Raw genomic sequence first — 7,232 nt, 5'->3', positions numbered from 1 at the left:
TGGACTCATAGTCTCATAGGGAGTGTCAATCTTAAGAGATGTGTTCTTGCTAGAGTAGGTGGAGGGTTTTTTTTTGGGGAGGGGAACTGGATTGTGGCATGAGGCACTTTGAAGTCCCAGATGTCCAAGCTAAGGCCACAGTGTTTTCCTGCTGCTTGTATATCAAGATGTAGAACTTTCATCTCCTTCTCCAGTATGTCTGCATTTTGCCAAGCTTCTGTCCCTGAAAATAACTGACTAAACTGTAAAGCACCAATAAAATATTTTCCTCTATAAGAATTGCTGTGTCATGGTGTCTCTTCACCTCAATAGAAAACCTAACTAATACAGCATTGTAATATAATTATCGCCTCTTAAAAAATTATACCTGAAATATCATTTGGTACTGTTTTTTCTGCTTGGGTCAGAAATCAGCCACTTTTACTTTTCTTTCCTGCTTAATAAAGAACCTCAGTTTGAAAATAGGTCTTTGGGTATGGTGTGGGAAGGCCCCACTGTGTGCAGGCCCCTTCAATTAATCCTTGGATGAACTGAAATACTTCATCTCATGGAGGGATGGCTACTCAACCAAAATAGGGAAACAATGATAGACCAAAGTAAAGATACCAAGATTTCATCTCTATGAATCAATGATTTTATCATGTATATTTGTGCTAGTGTGGGTGAAGTGTTACATGTAGGAAAAAATATTGGAAGACAGTTCTATCAAAATAAGTTCAACCCATAATGGTGGAATGATCAGCAATTCTGTAGTAAAATGTACAACTTGCACCAGATTAAAAATTCATAACCCCTTCTACCTGGTCTTCTTTGCTGGGACAGACTTTTAGCTATTCTTCTCCTTAGAAGACACTATATCCTGAGGCATATCAGAAGAACTTCTGCACTGAGAGCATTTGATACCATATTCCAAGGCATTCTAGGAGGTCTGCTGTACCCAGAGCATCCATCACCATAACCAGGGTTATCCCAGAAGATGATCCACTACACCCAGGACACCATAGCTTGAAGGTGTACCAGGAGTTCCTCTGTACACAAGGCAAGTGGGTAATGGAAACCTCAGTCTGAAGACCTCCTGGAGGCTCTATGGCAAGCAGGGCAACTGACCCAAAAGATTGAAAGCCTCCCTGGAGTTTGGCTGCACACAAGGAAACAGAAACCCCAGTCAATTGGTCTTCCTTCACCCTCAGAGAACAGCTTCACACAGGACAACAGTTTGACTCTTCCTCTGAAGACCCAACAATCTGAAGGCGACTCAGGAAATCTACTGCAGTCAGGGCAACAAATCAGCAGTGTCTCTGCACTGCTGAAGACTTTCCAATTGGAAGGTCCCAAAGGAGGTTTGCTACAAACAGGGCCACAGGCCTACCAGGAGACCTGTTGCAACCCAGGGACAAAAGAGACATACTCCAGACAAAGTCACCCAGACCAGCCAACACTAGGGATAACCAGATGATGAGAGACAAGCACAAGACCATAAGCAAAAGAAGCCAATATACATGGGCATTGTCAGAACCCAATTCTCCCAACATAGCAAGCCCTATATACACCAAAACACCTGAAAAATAAGAAACTGACCTAAAATCCTGTCTCATGAATATAATAGAGATCTTTAAGGAGGATATAAATAACTCACTGAAAAAAATACAGAAAAACACAGGTAAACAGGTAGAATCCATTAGAGAGAAAAAAAATCCATTAAACAAATACAGGAAAACACAATCAAGCAGGAGAAGGAATTGCATAAAGCAGTCCAAGACCTAAAATTAGAAGTAAAAGCAATAAAGAAAACACAAGTAGAGACAAAAGAGAAAATGGAAAGCCTAGAAAAGAGGACAGGAATTACAGATGTAAGTTTTACCAACAAAATAGAAGAGATAGAAGAGAGTATTTCAGGTGTAGAAGATATTGTAGAACCGATTGACAAATAGTTTGAAAATATGCAAAAGATAAAAACTCCTCACCTAAGACATCCAGGAAATTCAGGATACGATGAAAATACCAAATCTAAGAATAATTGGAAGAGAGGAGAATGAAGATTCCAAACTCAAAGGACCTGAAAATGTCTTCAGCAAAATCACAGAAGAAAAGTTCCCTAAAGTAAAGAAAGAGACAGCCATACAGGTACAAGGAGTCTATAGAACACCAAAGAAATGGGACCAGAAAAGAAAAGCCTCTCATCCCATTCTAGTCAAAACACTAAATACACAGAAAAAAGAAAGAATACTAAAAGCTTCAAGGGAAAAGGGCCAAGAAACATTCAAAGACACATCTATGAGAATTATACCAGCCTTCTCAACATAGACTATGAAAGCCAAAAGAGCATGGTCAGAGGTGCCACAAGTGCCAAATCCAGCTACTATATTCAGCAAAATTCTAAATCTACATAGATGGAGAAACAAAAAAATTCCAAAACAAAACCAAATTCAAACAATATCTATTTACCAATCCATTCCTACAGAGAATCCTAGAAGAAAAAATCCAACAAAAGGAAAATACCTATACCAAATAAAAGACAAGATATTCAGCATTTTACAGCAAAGCCAAAAAGAGGGAAACACAAGCATATAAAGTCACCTACAAAAACAAATATAAAAGGAACCAAAAGTTATCTATCTTTAATATCTCTCAATATTAATGTACTCAACTTACCTATAAAAAGACATAGGCTAACAGATTGGATATGCAAATAAGATCCAGCATTTTGCTGCATACAAGAAACACACCTCAGTAACAAAGACCCACACTATCTCAAAGTAAAATTATAAAAAAGGGTCTTCTGAGCTAATGGTCCCAAGAAACAAGCTGGAGTTGCCATCATAATATCCAAAAAATAGATTTTCACCCAAATGTTATCAAACATTTTGAGGAAGGAAACTTTATATTCATCAAAGGAAAAATCCGCCAAAAGAAAGTCTCAATTCTGAACATCTGTGCACGAAATGCAAGAGCACACACATTGGTAAAAAAAAAAAAAACTTTATTAAGCTCAAAAAACACACATTGAACCCCATACTATATTAGTGAGATACTTCAACACCCAACTCTCACCAGTGGACAGAAAATTGAAACAGAAACTAAACAGAGACACAGTGAAACTAATACAGGTTATGGACCAAATGGATTTAGCAGATATCTACAGAACAATTCAATCTAAAACAAAAGAATACACCTCCTTTTCAGCACCTCATGGTACATTCTCCAAAATTAACCATATAATTGGTCACAAAACAACCCTCAACTGATAAAAGAAGATTGAAATAAAACCATCCACCCTATCAGAAGACCATGGCCTAAGACTGGTCTTCAATAACAGGAGAAGTAACAGAAAGCCCATATACACGTGGAAACTGAACAACTCTCTACTCAATGATAATATGATCAGGGACAAAATAAGGGAAGCAGTTAAAGACTTCCTAGAATTTAATAAAGATGTTAACACATCATATCCAAACTTATGGGATTCAATGAAACCAGTGCTGAAAGGAAAATTCATAGCACTAAGTGACCTTGTAAAGAAACTGGAGATATCTTACTCTAACAACTTAACAGCACACCTGAGATCTCTAGAACAAAAAGAAGCAAACTCACCCAGAAACAGTCAAACTTAGCGCTGAAATTAATGGAACACAAAGAAAACAATACAAATAATTGGCAAAACCAAAAGCTGATTATTTGAGAGAAGCAACAAGGTAGATAAACCCCTAGCCAAACTAACTAAATGGCCCAGAAGCAGTATCCAAATTAACAAAATCAGAAATGAAAAGGGAGACATAATAACAGAATTGGAGGAAAATCAAAACTTATCAGTTCCTTCTACAAAAGCCTATACTCAACAAAACTGGAAAATCTAGATGAATGGGATTTTTGACAGATACTACATACCAAAGTTAAATCAAGAACAGATAAACTTTCCAAACATGCTCATATCCTATAAATAGAAGAATTCATTAAAATACTCACAACCAAAGAAAACCCAAGGCCAGATGGATTTAGTTGAGAATTCTGTCAGACCTTCAAAGAAGTTCTGATAGTAGTATTCTTCAAAATATTCCATAAAATAGAAGCGGAAGGAACACTACCTAATTAATTCTATGAAGCCACAATACTCTGATACCTAAACCTATAAGGACTCTACCAAAAAAGATAATTTAGCCCAATATCACTTATGAAAATCAATGCAAAATTATTGAATAAAATTCTTGCAAAGAAAATCCAAGAATATATGAATGTCATCATTCACCACAATCAAGTAGGCTTTATCCTAGGGATGCAATGTTGGTTTAATATGTGAAAATTCATTAATGTGATCCCCTATATAAACAAATTAAAAGAAAAATCACATGATCATCTTCATAGATGCAGAAAAACTTTGGACAAAATATAACACCCCTTCATGTTAAAAGTTTTGGAGAGACCAGAAATTCATGTGACATACATTGAAAGCAATTTAGTGCAAACCAACAGTCAATATCAAATTAAATGGACAGCTACTTGGAGCAATCCCACTAAAATCTGGACAAGACAAGGATGCCGACTCTCCCCATATCTATTCAATATAGTACTCAACATGCTAGCGAGAATAATAAGACAACAAAAGGAGATCAAGCATCCTGATGTTTGCCCAGGTAGCTTAAAATAGCAAATATTCAGTCCCCACAGAAGAACTGTCTTCGGTTGTAAGCCAACTCTAAGAACAGAAAGGAAAACTCATTATTCTCTGAGTGCTGGCACTCAGGCACCACTCTTGGATCTTGAACAATATACAATCCCAAATCAACTTTGTTTCTACTTGGCTTCACTGATTTGCCAGTTAAGGAACACAAACTTAGGTTCTAATAGCTTATCTGAGACAAGTTTAACTAACTCTAAGATCACATGACTTGACAAGAAATGTAGAAATGTTTGTTAAGAACTTAGCATTCTGTCAATCATTTTAATAAATGCATGAAGTATACACAGCAGTATTTTTGTAACCAGAAACTACAGTAATTAGACACATCATTTTGTTTAAGTTCTACCTGAAAACTTGCCATTTTAAGTAAAATCCTAAAAACATAACTCTCAAGTTCTATGGTTTAACAATCAAATCACACTGAAGCAGCAAAGATTTCCTTTCACATGCGCAGGCCAACAACAAGACAAACTGCAGTCTGTCAGGCAAACAAGTCCCCAAGTTCTTCTCAAGAACACCAAGGAGTTGCCAGAGAGGTTACACAGTGCCCTTGATCTTTATTTTTCTTCATGTGGAATTCTACAAATTCTGAAATTGATCAATAGATTTATCTTGTTTAATTACCAGCACCAGTCATGCCCACTGATACAATTTAAACCTGACTTTCTCAGTTCTCAAGTTTATTATGAAAACACTGTGATGACTTGTGCAGTAACATCATCTTACAGGAGGGAAACAGTTCTGTTCAAACCAACTCACCAGGTTTTCTGACAGTAATAAAGAACAATGCGGGGCTTAGATTTGAGAAGGAGAGAAACTGAGTGCAGACAAATCACACAATTAAATTAATAGTATCCCTGAAAGGAACACAACAAGAGGGGAGGACTTCGTACTTATTTAAAAATGTTCATTAACCTTAATGATTAATGACCTTCAGTCATGCTGAGTGAGGTACAGCTAAGTGGAAGTGAACTGGACTCACAGGTGTTAATGTGCACATCCTATATCTGCAGTCTTTCAAGAAAACAAAATAGCTCTATGCCAGAAACTGGATTCATAACCAACAATGTCACATCAACATGCAATGAATTGGTTCATTCTAAAGTGGTCATGGCTGTTGATGACAAGAGGCTTTGTATTTTCATAGGGTACATCTTCTGGTACCCGTGAAAACAAGTTTGTTGAATGTTAACTATTTATGACACTTTGGAGTTACTTTTGCTCTGACCATTTCCATTAGGTCAATATATGGTTGTTCATGGCAATACTGTACAAGGTTAAACTTTCATTACAGGAAGTAGTTTGGGGTACGACTAGTGACATGTTGCTCACCACTAGGAGGTGCTGGGTCAAACTGCAAGAAAGAATTCTTAAGAGTGTCAAGTTTCATGCTTGCAGCTTGGTTACCACAACAATAGCAATAGTTTGAGCACTGAAACTTGTTTCTACATTCTGGTCATGGCACCAGTTATAACCCTCCATCATCGGCTGTTGAGGTCTGGACACAAACGTGAGGCAATTGGCATGATAAAATGTCTCAGAAATATTTTGGCCAAAAGCATAACCTGAAGAGATATCCCCCAGACATCATGGTCATCTGGATCTAACCACAGCAAGTCACACATTGGACCCTCATGAGAAACTTCGTGTAGGTGTTCAAGTACTCAGATGTGATCCAGTATGTCTATGTATGGTAAGAGACAACCACGTAGACAGAAGATCTGTCCATCCTCCAAGGCAGTGAGAGGAAGATAGGCAAAAAAGGTCTGTGAAGTATTTCCAAACATTTGCATTTCCGTATTTCCTTAAACACTCATTGTAGAAATCATAAACTTGCATGATCTGTCTGTTCTCACAATTGCCTCAGAGTATGGGGATACTTTCTTGGTAAGGAACCTTAAGAGCTACAAGCAGTGTAACTGTTTCAACTGAGTAATATCCTCTGTCCACATAATCACCCATAAGCAAGTGATTTGTATCTGGTGGTTTACCACCAATTCTAAAGAGTTCCATGAGGTCATGAAATTGCCAATATACATCTCCACACACAGTGACTGGAATTTGAACCTCTTGCATGTTGGATTCTTTTGGTCAGGATTTCTTTAGCCTTCTCACAGAGGCTCTTGACCTGGGACTCAGAGAGCTGCTTGCACTACTTCAGCTGTTTAATCCTCTGGTCTAGCTCCTTGGTGAGCATCTTCTCATCCATGATGCTGCCCACCCGAACCGCTGCAGCTCTGAGCTGCTCCAATGCCCTGGCCAGCACCCGGGCACATGCACAGACTGCAGCTGCTCCCCTGGGTGCTTCCTGCGGCCCCAGGTGTCTGCTTGCCCTGGCACTGGCATGCTGGCTTGCACCCCAGTGCTCATGCCTCCTCATCTGCTGGTCCCAGCATGGGACTTGGCTTTCTGTAATGGCCAGCTGATAAACAACTTCAGCAAAGTGGCCAGATGTAAAATTAAATAAATCACTAGCCTTCTTTTTTTTTAACAAATGATAAACAGGTTGAGAAAGAAATTATGGAAACAACCCCCTTCACAACTTTATCAGCACTAT

The 7,232-nt window shown here is 38.2% G+C and overlaps 1 pseudogene; it reads right to left on the bottom strand.

Annotated features, from left to right (window-relative positions):
* Window positions 1-5,963: 5,963 nt before the first annotated feature.
* LOC148000134 (serine/threonine-protein phosphatase 2A catalytic subunit alpha isoform pseudogene) lies at window positions 5,964-6,884 on the bottom strand (annotated as a pseudogene).
* Between the last annotated feature and the right edge of the window lie 348 nt (window positions 6,885-7,232).

The sequence above is a fragment of the Rattus norvegicus genome, chromosome 17 (assembly GCF_021556685.1).
Source record: "Rattus norvegicus strain SHRSP/BbbUtx chromosome 17, alternate assembly SHRSP_T2T, whole genome shotgun sequence".
NCBI classification, from domain to species: Eukaryota; Metazoa; Chordata; class Mammalia; order Rodentia; family Muridae; genus Rattus; species Rattus norvegicus.
The sequence above is the reverse complement of the archived record's forward strand: the minus strand, read 5'-3'. Positions and strand labels throughout refer to the sequence as shown.